Consider the following 12,089-nt stretch of genomic DNA (forward strand, 5'->3'; position numbering starts at 1 on the left):
AAGTGGACATAAGATGGTTTGGTAAAAGGATTAAGGAAAATCCCAAGGCATTCTACACACACACGAAGGACAGGAGGATGACTAGAATCAGGGTCAGAGAGTTACATGTGCCCGTAGGAAGAGAAGGTGGGGATTACTTTAATGTACACTTCGCTTCACTGTTTACCAGGGAGATGGACATTGACAGTGTAGAACAGAGTAGGTCAGTGTAGAACAGGCTAATGTGCTGGACCATGTTGCAGTTCAGAAAGAAGCAGTGTTAGAGATTCTGAAAAACATTAGGGTAGATGAGTCCTTGGGAACGAATGGGATTGTTCAGGTTACTAGGGGAATCTAGAGAAGAGATTTCTGAGGCATTGACAATAATGTTAATGTCTTTTCTGACCATTGGAGTGGTACCAGAGGACTGGAGGATGGCAAATATTGTTCTGGTGTTCAAGAAAAATAATAGGGATAATCCTGGGAATTATAGAGCAGTGGGTCTTATATCAGCGGTGGGCAAAATATTGAAGAGGATCTTTAGGGACAGGGTTGATGAGCATTTAGAGAAACATAGTCTTATTAGCGATAGCATGCCTTTGTAAGGGGCAGGTTGTATCTCACAAGAAGGTAACAGAGGAAAGGTAGAGCAGTGAATCAGAAACACAGGAGATTCTGCAGACACTAGAAATCCAGAGCAACACAGATAAAACACTGGAGGAACTCAGCAGGTCAGGCAGCATCTATGGAGAAGAACAGACTGTTGAAGTTTTGGGCCGACGCCCTTCAGCGGAACTGGAAAGGAAGAGGAAATAAGCCCGATAAAGAAGGTGAGCAAAAAGGAAGGAGTACAAGCTGGCAGGTGATCACTGGATGTGGTGTATATGGATTTTAGAAAGGCATTTGACAAGTTTCCCATGCTAGCCTCATCCAGAATGACATGAGCCATGGGATCCATGGAAGTTTGACTGAATGGTTTTGAAATTGGCTTGCCCACAAAAGGTAGAGGTTGGTAGTAGATTGAGTGTATTCAGTGACTCGTAGTGTTCTGTGGGGATCTATTCTGGGACCCTTGCTTTTTGTGATTTTATAAATGATTTGGATGAGCAAGTGGAGGGGTGGATTGGTAAGTATACTGATGACATGAAGGTTTGAGGTGTGGATAGGGTAGAATGTTATCATAGATTACAATGGGATATAGACAGGATGTGGAGTTGGGCTGAGAAGTGGCAGATGGAGTTCCATCTGGAAAAGTGTGAAGTGATACACCCTGGAAGATTGAACTTTAAGTCAAAGTACAAGAGTGGACTGCACAGGGAAGAGAAAAAGAGAAAAAGTCAAGTTTTAGTTTCAAAAAGAGCACCAATCTGCATGTTGTTAATGAAAAATCTGATAATGATGAGAGTGACACAGGGCTGAATAGCCTTGAGATTTACAATGTGAAAACTAACAAGACACAAGCAATATGCTTACACCAGAAGTGAACAGCAAATCACAGATACTGAACTGAAGCCTGCAGACATCCAACTAAGAATTTATACTAAGACAATATAGCTTCTGTAGGAATGACATTTATAACAGTGAATTACAACAACTAAAGCCACATTGAGCTTGTATGTGGTAAAAATAGAACAGCCAACATTGTGGGGCCATGATTGGCTGATACAACTGCAATTTGATTGGAGATCCATCCGCCAATGCATGCCACATTCCTGCAAAAGTTAACTGAAAGTGGATTAGAAAAAGGTATTGGATGATGCCACAGCAGTGTTCAAGAATGGCATTAGAAAACTCAAACATATCAAGAGTAAAAGAGTATTAAGTGAAAGTGCCAGACCCATGTTTTACAAAGCCGGTCTGTTCTTTATACCATCTATGATAAAGTAGCCAGTGACCTAGATCAAATGGAGGCTGAAGGAACTCTTTTCAGGGCTGAGTGGGACCCATGGGCAATGCCAGTGGTCCCAGTAGCCAAGAAGGACAAGTCTGTCAGGATCTGTGGTGACTTTTAAGATCTCCATTAACCCAGTACAGAAAGTAAATCAATACCCTCTACCCAGGATAGAGGATATCTTTGCAAATTTTTTGGAGGGAAACACTTCAGCAAAGTGGACAGCAGAGGCCTATCTACAGATGGAGATGGAAGAAGAGTCCAAAGTGTTTCTCACCATAAACTCACAAAGGACATTATCGCTATAATAGACTTATTTTTGGAGTGACATCGGCACCTGCACTCGGGCAGAAAGCTATGGACCAGGTGGTGCAAGGCTGCCCAGGCACTCATTGTTACCTGGATGACATCATTGTTACCAGAAAGGATGACAAGAAACATCTCCAAAATCTTAAGACAGTGTTAAGAAGATTAGTAGATTATGGGCTCAGAGCATGACACAACAGGTGTGAATTCTTTAAGCTAAGCATTATTTAATGTGGTCACGCCATTGACACACAAGGATTACTCAAGTGTGCTGAAAAAAATTCAAGCTGTGATAGATGCTCCAAGGCCAAAGGATGTGTCACAGTTGTGGTCTTTTTTTGGATTTGTCAATTACTGTAACAAGTCCCTGCCAAACCTGGCTACTGTGCCCTACCGCTTGAACTCATCACTATAAATCAGGAAGAAATGGCGATGGACAAAGCAGTGTGAGGTGGCTTTCCAATGGGCAAAGGAAAAGGTGATGTCAGTCACTGTGCTCACACATTATTATCCAGTGAAGCTTATCTGTGATTTATGGTATAGGTGCTGTCATGTTACATGTTATGAGTGATGGAAGTGAATGCCCACAGCCTTTGCATCATGTTCCCTTACCACTGCAGAGAAAAATTACACACAGATTGACAGAGAGGCCTTGAGTCTGGCTGGCAGTGTAAAATGTTTCAACCAGTACGTGTATGTGAGAGAATTAACTCTCATTATTGATCATCAACCACTGGTGTCCATTGTCAATCCACACTAGCAACAGCAGTATGAATGCAGAGATGGGCTGTTTATTGGAGGACACAATTACAAGATTGAATTCAAGAGGATAACCAATCGTGAAAATGCTGTTTTCCATTTCCCTTAAAAATGCAAATACCTGAAAAATTGACAAAAGAGGACACTCCTCTTGACGTATTTTCCCTAATGGAAATTTAAAGTCTCCCTATGACGGAAGAGATGATCCAAGGGAAACCAGAAAAGACCCCACGCTGTCTCAGGTCTACATGGCAAACCAAAATGGCTGGAACGTACAGCAGATAATCTAGTTCCCCAATTTTTACCAGCACTGGGATGAACTTACCCTTGACGGAGTTTGCCTTATGGGGATTGAGAATTGTTGTACCATCCAATCTGAAAGCTAAGGTGTTCGAGGAGTTGCCTGCTGGTCATCTAGCCATGGTCAAAATGAGCGTGTTGGCTTGATGGTTTGTCTGGTGTCCTGGAATAGATCAGCATATTGAGCAGCTTGCCATGTACTGTTTGGGATGCCAACACATCCAGAAGATGCCAAGAGCAGTGCCTCTCCATCACTGGGTATGACCTGCACTGCCCTCACAAAGGATTCATGTGGATTTTGTTGGACCATTCATGAGCACATATTTCTTGGTAGTAGTGGATGCAGCAAGAGTGGCCAGAAGTGTTCCCAGTAGCCTCCACTACAGACTCTCTCACTGTTGATGTGTTGTGAAGCCTTTTCTCAAGGACTGGTGTCCCAGAACACTCAGTCAGTGACAATGGACCACAGTTTGTGACAGAACAGTTTCAGTCATTCCTGAAAATGGATGGAATAAAACATATTATATCTGCACTGTACCACCCATCTACAAACAGGTTAGTGGAAAGATTTGTTCAAAGTCTAAAGAACACATTACACTGACATTGAACCAGAAATCTGCCAGTTTCCTATTTGCACATTTCAATGCAGCACACTCCACAACAAACTACTCATCAGCTATGTTGTTCCTGGGTTGTCCCTTGCACTCATGCTTGGATCTCCTCAAACCCAGTTCCAGAAGGACTATGCAGGACAAACAGCTGAGACAAATTGAGGGCTCCTCAAACAAGGAGGTTCAATGTTTCACTCTTGGACAAACAGTCCTGGTGAGGGACTACAGGGGTGATCAAAAGTGGGTACTTGGAAAGATTAAGGAGAGAACTGGACCACTCTCCTACACAGTGGAGATTGTATCTGATGTCACCTGGAGATGACACGTCCATCAGTTGAGGAGAGAAGAGTCAATTGTTTAAGAAGAAAGGAGTTCAGAGCTGTTAGAACCACTTCCTGCAGTCTCAGAGTCAACTCCGACAACCACCATGGGGGAGGCCCCAGAAACTGAGATTGTTTCACAGCCACAAGTCTCACCTGCCAAGCAGAGTGACCCCAACCCCCATCAGGAAGGACATGGTCCTACAAGAATAAGAAAGCATATAACATGATGGCATAATGATTAAATCTTTAGGCCTGAATGGGACAATTTAAAATTTACTATGTTGTGGATGTATTATATAGTATAGTGTTGTGTGTGTGTGTGTGTGTGTGTGTGTGTGTGTGTGTGTGTGTGTGTGTGTGTGTGTGTGTGTGTGTGTGTGTGTGTGTGTGTGTGTGAGAGAGAGAGAGAGAGAGAGAGATTAATTCTATATTGAGTCGCAGTTGAAAGCTAAGTCGGTAGGAATGTAGTGTATTCAAAATTTCAGTAATATTGTAAATGTATTGTTTGATTAAGTATTCTCTGTTTGTTTACATAATTCATTATGGGTTATAAGTAAGAAGGAAGTGAATTGCATACATCATTAGGCCATCATGTTATATGTGAGTGCGGTACTAAATTCTAAGTAGATGTAATAAATACTGAGTAGACAAATTCCCAGCTCCTGTGGTTTTCTTTCAATAAGTTTCTGGAGTTACAAAACATAATAATATTGTGCTCAGTTCTGGTCGCCTCATCACAGGAAGGATATGGAAGACAGGGTGCAGAAGAGAATTATCATGCTGCTGATGAGATTAGAGAACATGTCTCATGAGGAAAGGCTGAGTGAGCTTGGGTCTTCCATTTTGGAGCAATGGAGGATGAGAGGTGACTTGATAGAGATGTTTAAGATTATGAGAGACATCGATAGAGTGGACAACCAACACCTTTTCTCCCAAGTATCAATCGCTACTACCAGACGGCATCTGTTTAAGGTATATGAAGTAAAGTTTTGCAGAAACATCAGAAGTAGTTCCTTTACACAGAGAGTGGTGGGTGTCTGGAATACACTGCAGGAGAGGGTGGTGGAAGCTGATATAGTTGTGACCTTCAAAGGACTCTTAGATGGGCACATGGAGGGTTCTGTCCAGAAGTGGAGCGCTGTGTAGGAGGGAAGGTATAGATTGTTTGTGAGTATGTTTGCATTGATCGGCTGAACGTTGTGGCTGGAAGGCCCATACTGTACTGTTCTATGTTCATATATGCACAGGTGCATTGAATAACTTGCAGCTGTATTACAGGCCGATTCATAAGCAAAACAAAAGTTAAACATTAATTAAACACAATTTTTATAAGAATTAAATACAATTAGAGTACAGAACACCAAGTCTATTTTAGTGTAAAATGTTCAAAATGGTCATGGTGCTGCTAAACTTTAATGTTCTTGTGCCAATTGGTTCAAGAGCCAAATGGTTGGACAGAAGTAACTGGTCTTAAACTTGGTGATGTGATTTCAGGTGTCTGTACCTCTTGCCTGATGGTAGCTAAGAAAAGCTGGTATGTTTAAGATGGCGGGATCTTTGATGATTCACGTTGCATTGTTAAGGGAACACTTCCTCTACGTACTACTGATGGTGCGGAGAGCTGTGTTGTAATGTATTACGGGCCTTATGATGCATCAAATAATTATGACATTTTATACAAATAAGATTCAATGACAGTTAAAATCAACAAACGTATCTTGCTTCCTTCATGCTCAGTTGATTTTACAGAAAATTAGACCAGTTAAACTCTTATAATCTTTTACTGCGGAATGGTAAATATACGTAGCAAATGAGTAGGTAGTATATACGTTGTTGTAATAATTGTATCTATGTGTGTTACATGTGTGTGATAACCACATCCACATTTTTAACATACTAGGTTAGAGACACCTGAATTTAAATTTAAATATAATAGTCCTTAACTTATGAATTGAGAAATATTAATAAGCAAATTATATTTCAAAATCAAAAATTTTAAAAATCTTATGTTTTCTTGCAAAATTAATATAGTTTAAAGGGCCCATTAACTCCATCAAGTCTATGTTGGTGCTTTACAAGAAAATCTAAAACTGAACTGTGATCCATTTTCTTTACTTTTTCTGCCTTTTCTATTGTCACAGTAATTAACTTCTACATTCAAAAATGGATTTATTTACATCTCTTGACTCCACACAGGAAATCATTTGATATTCCATTATTCTTCTCACCCTCCTTACTCTCTAATTTGGTGATTTTATATTCGTCATCACTGTCTCCTCAAAACCGAGTCTATAATGCTTCTCCTTGAAAGTCTTTAGAACTGAAAAAAGCTCTTCTCTATCCTAGTGGAAATGGTCCCATTACTTTAAATTCCCATTAATTTAGTTCTGTATTTTTTCACTGGACTGATCATTGGCAAAGGAAGATAATAGAAAATATGTCTAAGCTTTGTCGTGACAACACCATACATGATAGATTCATTCTTAGCAAAAAAAATAGTTGGTGAATTATCGATAGGCTTAGGGTACATATTTACACTTGGAATTTAATTTTGAGGAAACTTATGACTTCATGAAAGGAATTTCAACAATTGTATACAAAATACTGATGGAAAAATTAAGGCAATTCAGAGGAAACCAGCAACAGGCTGGAACTGGAAAACAGCAAGGTGAATTACAGTGAGATAGACCAAGGACAAAATGGATATGATAGATATGTAAAGGAATTCTAAAAGGTGAGAACTTGGTGATTAAATGTTCTTAATTGGCTGGAAAGAAAGGAAGGCTTAGCATTAGAACTCAGAGTGGAAGGGGAGATGAAAGCAAATAACAGCATTGGAAAATGCAGAAGGACAAAACAAAATCATGAATCACAAAAGGTTTGCAAAAAAGGACAAGGATGGTGAAGGCAATTTATCAGTGAGTGTGGGTGGGACTGGGAAGTATGTGGAAGTGAGTAAATAGTGGAATTTAAAAGAAAACAGAATGCCAATTTTCAGATGTTTCTCATGTTCACCCTGTACACATCAGACTTCCAATATAACTCAGAGTCCTGCCATGTGCAGAAGTTCGCTGATGACACGGCCATAGTGGGGTGTGTCAGGAATGGACAGGAGGAGGAGTATAGGAAACTGATACAGGACTTTGTGATATGGTGCAACTCAAACTACCTGCGTCTCAATATCACCAAGACCAAGGAGATGGTGGTGGACTTTAGGAGATCTAGGCCTCATATGGAGCCAGTGATCATTAATGGAGAATGTGTGGAGCAGGTTAAGACCTACAAGTATCTGGGAGTACAGTTAGACGAGAAGCTTAACTGGACTGCCAACACAGATGCCTTGTGCAGGAAGGCACAGAGTCGAATGTACTTCCTAAGAAGGTTGGCGTCATTCAATGTCTGTAGTGAGATGCTGAAGATGTTCTATAGGTCAGTTGTGGAGAGCGCCCTCTTCTTTGTGGTGGCGTGTTGGGGAGGAAGCATTAAGAAGAGGGACGCCTCACGTCTTAATAAGCTGGTAAGGAAGGCGGGCTCTGTCGTGGGCAAAGTACTGGAGGGTTTAACATCGGTAGCTGAGCGAAGGGCGCTGAGTAGGCTACGGTCAATTATGGATAACTCTGAACATCCTCTACATAGCACCATCCAGAGACAGAGAAGCAGTTTCAGTGACAGGTTACTATCGATGCAATGCTCCTCAGACAGGATGAAGAGGTCAATACTCCCCAATGCCATTAGGCTTTACAATTCTACCGCCAGGACTTAAGAACTTTTTAAAAGCTATTATTAATGCTTTTTGAGATGGTGATTTAGATGCATATCATATTTTTTTACTGAGTTAAGTATTGTATGTAATTAGTTTTGCTACAACAAGTGTATGGGACATTGGAAAAAAAGTTGAATTTCCCCATGGGGATGAATAAAGTATCTATCTATCTATCTATCTATGTTAGGTGGAAGCTGAAAGATCATTGAGGACATTTTTTCAGTCTAATCCTGAATGAGATGTTCATTGAGGGAAATTGTAGAGCCAGCATGGTAGCGTAGTGGTTACCAGTGACCTGGGTTCAATTCCCACTGCTGCCTGTAAGTTTGCACATTCTCCCTGTGACTGTGTGGGTTTCCTCCCACAGTCCAAAGACATACTAGTTGGTCATTGTAAATTGTCCCATGATTAGGCTAGATTTAAATTGGGGTTCGCTGAGTGGCACAGCTTAAAGGGCTAGAAGGGTCTACTCCACGATAATTACAATAAATAGATAAATAAATGCAAAACGACTAGAGTTGCTAATAAGCTAAAGGTGACGTTTGCTTCTCAGCTGGTCAAATGATATAATCTGTGATGTCAAAGTGTAAAACCAGTGGATAAAGTCTTAAAATAAGGCAAAACCACATCCCAAACAGTTGGTTAACTATTTCTCAGTTGTAGTCACTAATAATGTTTTGTAGAGAAATGGAGGACTCAATTTGCACACAACCCTTATTAGCAAACAACAATCTGGATCTGAAACTGGATTTGTGATCTGAAGCAGAAGGTGACAGAGAAGGATTGTTTTGCAAATGGAAGCTTGTCATCTGCACTGTATTGCAGGGATCAGTGCTGGGAATATATATATAGATTATCTGGGATGTTAATGTCAGAGGTACAATTAACAAGTCTCCTGTAGGGATGAAATTGGGAATATTGTGAATAGTAACTAGGATAGCCCTTGTTCATGGAATACATTGAAACATTTGTAAGATAGGCAGGGTAATGGCAGGTGGGATTTAATCCTGAAACATGTGTCCTGATGCAATTTTGGAGGACGTATAAGACTATGATATATAGTTTGAATGGTAGCACCTTGGGGAATATGGGAACAAAGGGACCTAGAAGGACCTGTCCAAAAATACTCCAAGGCTGCAGCACAGGTAGGTAAGATCTGGGATTCATGCCTTCATTTTGAGAGATATACAGTTGATTATAAGAGCATGAACAGTATTGGGGAACTTTATAAACCATTAGTGATCCATGGTTTATTGTATGCAATTCTAGTGGCCCTTCTACAGGGAGGAGTTGATTGTACTGGAGAAGATGCGCCAGGATGTAACTTTTTGCTCTGATTAAAGACAAACCATTCCATGGAGTGGTTAATGCGGGAGAGGTATTTCAATTCAGTTATACAAAATCATATAGGCTATTGTTCAGTAGTTATGAGAAATGTCTCCTTTAGCAAAGATGGCTAAAACCAGAGAAGTATGCGAAATTAATAGAAAATTTGATGGTTTTTTTTCATCCTGAGCATGGTTAAAACCTAGAATGAGCTGCTTTCAGGAGCTAAAAGTATTCTCATATATTTAAGAAGTATTGAGATAAGCTTTTAAAACACGATGGTGGGGTACGGAACAAGGGCTCGAAATTTTTCTACCTGATGACTTGCACGGACAGTGTGCGCTGAAAAGCTAGTTTATGCGCAGTCCGTTGACTTTATGTTAAAATTGTCCTTCCATTTAGTTGTACAATGAATGTACACGATTGCACAACCAAGGAATACTTCATGGTTGGCTAGCTGCCTCAGAGACTGGCGGAAGCTGGTCTTGCCGGCACAAACGTCGTGGAGCATCACGGTCGGCCAGCGAGGATGGCAGCGTGAGTGATGGTAGAACTGCCTGAGCGGCTTGCTCCTGATGTAAACAGGTTAGTGTCAGCCGTAGAAACCATTCTTTAAGCCGGCTTTCAGACACGAGTTAGTTCCTCGCGGGGACGATGGCGGACGTGGGTGTCACGAACGTTGGGCCACGTGGGGAGCCCGCGCCGGGGTGAATGCTCGGGCCTGGCCCCCAACTCCAACCCCTTCGCGGCGATCAGCGCAGCACGTGGGGGTTGGCCACGTTCCCGCGCGCGCGCGCTCCGGACCGCTGAGCGCGCACGGCGGACGCGCGCCCCGGAGTTGTAAGTAAAGATGTTGTTAGCCTGGAGTTGCGGCGAAGTTCATTGCGGGCATGCACCGGGTTCGGGACATTAATCTACCTGACAAAATCAGAATTAGTGTTATTGTCACTGACTTTGGTCGTGAAATGTGTTGTTTTACGGCAGTCGTTAGTGATGGGGAGGCTTGTTCCTATGTGGCCGAGTCTATAACCCTCTGAAGCCTCTAATGATTCTGTGTACGTGTGCCTTCATACCAGGTGGTGAAGTAACCAGTCATAATGCTCTTCCCTGTACATGTGTAGAAATTTATAGTCTTTGGTAACTTAACAAAACCTCCTCAAACTTCTAATGAAATCTGGCTTCTGGTGTGCCCTTGTCGTAATTGCATTATTGTACTGGGCCCAGGATAGATCATTTGAGACGCTGACGCTCAGGAACTTGAAACTGATCACTTTTTCCACCTCTAACCTCAGTGAGGATTGGTGTGTGGTGTCCAAACTTCCCCTTCCTTAAGTCCACATTCAATTCCTTGGTGATCACAGTTCGATGTTTCCCTTCTTGGGAAGAATATATTCAACTGGATGGATCATAAGAGGATTTTAAAGGGTCGAGGTTGCGTTTTATAGCCAGATTTGACCACATCCTTCATCAGGATTGATTGGATCTTTTGGTTTGGAAGAAAGAGACCCTGTTTGGCTTTGTGCCTGTTGCACTAGAGTCAGAATCAGGTTTAATATCACTGGCACATGCTGTGAAATTTGTGGCAGCAGTACAATGATAATATGGAACAAAACTAAATTTCAGTAAGTATATTATAGGTAATCTAAATAAGCAGTGCAAAAAAAGAAATAAGAAGTAGAGGTAGTGTTCATGGGTTCAATATCCATTCAGAAATTGAATGACAAAGGTGAAGCTATTCCTGAATCACTGAGTGTGTGCATTCAATAAGGTTATAATTGATTACCTCATAATTTCAGCAAGGCCTTTCTACTTTTGTACTCAAATCTTCTTGCAATAATGGTCATGGCTCCATTTTCCATTTCAGTTGCCTGATATACCCAAATAACTTTGAGAGATTCTTCTACAAGGGCATTCTGCTCTAAGCAATACCATATTTCAGTCTCTCACCATTTTAAAATTAAATGCCCTGGCTTTCATTTTTAAAAATCAATGTAGATGACCTTGTGTTCGTCCACATTGGACTCCATTTGCTGTGCTATTGCTCATTTAACATGTACTGACATAAAATCCAAGCTGAAAGGGGCCAAGTTAAAGGAAATTTTCATGGCAAGTTTTTCACACAGAGTAGTAGATGCCTGGAATCTGCTGCTAGGGGAGGTGGTGGAAACAGATAATGTTTAAGAAAAAATTCAGTAGGCCCTTGACTGAGCAGGGAATTGAGGGATATATATCATGTGCAACTATCCAGATTAAATTGGCATTCTTGTTGTTACAGACATCAGGGCCTGAGGGTTTTTTTTTCCTGTGCTATGTTCATCTATAAACCTGACAACAAATATATAACTTGCCTTTTGAATTGGACAGGCTTGGACTAGGTTCTCTTGACGTCAAGAGGAAATCATAAACCAATCTGTGGCTGCTGTGCTTTGTACCATTTGATCAAATGCTGAGATAAAATGGTACTATAGTTTGTACAACTGTCTCTCTCCTCCAACAACCCCAGTTTGACTTCAGCCACTTGGGCTGTGTGTGGAGTTTGTGAATTCTCCTGTGACCATGTGTGTTTCCTCTGCATGCTTTGGTTTTCTCTCACATCTCAAAGATGTGCTGATTAACTGGTGTAAACTAATTCAAGAGCATTGGCAGGGAAGTGTTGTTAATGGGCATGTATAAGAGAATGGGTCATAGTGTCTGATAAAGGAATGGGTAACATGCATGGATGTCCTAGATAATACCGGGCTGATGGCACAGATGATTTGGACTGTGAAGTTATCAAAGTTAGAGGTATATTAAATGATGGTGCTGCTTGAGATGTTGATGTGTTGTAATGT

General features: G+C 41.2%; 1 protein-coding gene across 2 annotated transcripts in view; it reads left to right on the top strand.

Annotated features, from left to right (window-relative positions):
- Positions 1-9,735: 9,735 nt before the first annotated feature.
- zcchc7 (zinc finger, CCHC domain containing 7) overlaps positions 9,736-12,089 on the top strand; it is a 243,492-nt gene continuing 241,138 nt past the window's right edge. The window contains exon 1 of one of the 2 annotated variants that reach the window (XM_073024013.1): positions 9,736-9,843. The gene's annotated coding sequence lies outside the window, so the exon portion shown is untranslated. Of the gene's footprint in view, positions 9,844-9,990; positions 10,099-12,089 lie in introns of those variants that run through there. The other variant, XM_073024018.1, reaches the window with a different exon arrangement.

The sequence above is a fragment of the Hemitrygon akajei genome, chromosome 2 (genome assembly GCF_048418815.1).
Source record: "Hemitrygon akajei chromosome 2, sHemAka1.3, whole genome shotgun sequence".
Classification (NCBI taxonomy): domain Eukaryota; kingdom Metazoa; phylum Chordata; class Chondrichthyes; order Myliobatiformes; family Dasyatidae; genus Hemitrygon; species Hemitrygon akajei.